This window comes from Sipha flava, unplaced genomic scaffold, assembly GCF_003268045.1.
Source record: "Sipha flava isolate LNK unplaced genomic scaffold, YSA_version1 236_pilon_pilon, whole genome shotgun sequence".
Lineage (NCBI taxonomy): Eukaryota > Metazoa > Arthropoda > Insecta > Hemiptera > Aphididae > Sipha > Sipha flava.
Window position 1 is genome coordinate 563087 of NW_020272878.1, and position 1303 is coordinate 564389.

Below are 1303 nucleotides of genomic sequence, written 5' to 3' on the forward strand. Positions count from 1 at the left end.
TTTCCGACAACATTGACGAACACCTCGAACCAACCAAACAATTGTTCGAAAATACAAAACATGGCAACATCAATTTCTTACAACTAAAGCACATAATAGAAAATATCTCTTCTTAAGAAAATCCGTTAGAATCTATCTACGAACATGGAATAACAGGAAATGACATTCTTACAATATTAGAAACAATTAGATCCTCCCTCACCTCTACTCAAGCGAAAAACAACATTATCCGGATAAATGTGATAAAACAAATTATTTCAAGCAATGGAGGTGGAAGTGAAACCACAACTTTCCCTTGAAAAATAAAACCAACCACCAAACAATACAAACCATCGTACCAATTAAACCCAAGCAAAACATACCTATAACCCTAGCATGTCAGACGCAAATCTAAGTATCATACAATGGAATCTCAATGGATTCTTAAAAAAAAAGGATGAGCTTGAGTTCCCAGTACAAGAATACAATCCAGAAATAATGTCTCCAAGAAGTCAACTTTAAAGAAAACTGCATATCCCCCCTCAAAAATTATGATGGACACAGCAAAAACCGTTTACAGGAAATTAGAGCCAGTGGAGGGGTAGCAATATATATTAAATCCTACATTCCAAAAAAAATAATAAACATCCTAAGTGAAATAGAAGTTTTAGTTGTCCAAATTAACCTAAAAGAAAAACTTACAATATGTAATATATACTTCCCAAACCAGAAACAATTCACCACAGCTAATATCGAGCAAATTATTCAACAACTTCCTACACCATATATAATACTCGGTGATTTCAATGTACACAGTCCATTATGGGGCTCCGACAAAACTGACCCCAGAGGCAAGGCAATTGAAAAACTTTTGGAAAAAGACAATATAGCGTTACTAAATAATTCAACACCCACCCACATAAACATAGCAAATGGAAACCTCTCCTGCATAGATCTAACCCTATGCCCCCCGTCCCTAGCACACAAACTAGAATGGAAAGTACTACCCCACTAATTTAGCAGTGACCATATACCTATCCAAATAAAATTTATTCCAAGGAAAGCTATCACAAACAAAAACAAAAGATGGAATTTAAAAAAACCAAACTGGCACTCATTCGAAAAAATGGTGGACACACAAACAAAGGAACTACCCAATAATCGCGAACAAAACACAAATGAAATGGCTGAAACCTTCACCCACATAACAACCAATGCAGCAAACAAATTTATCGGAAGCCACACAAAACAAAACACGAAACCAAGAATACCCTGATGGAACGATGAAATAAAAACAGCCATCTAAGAAAAAATGAAGCTCTCA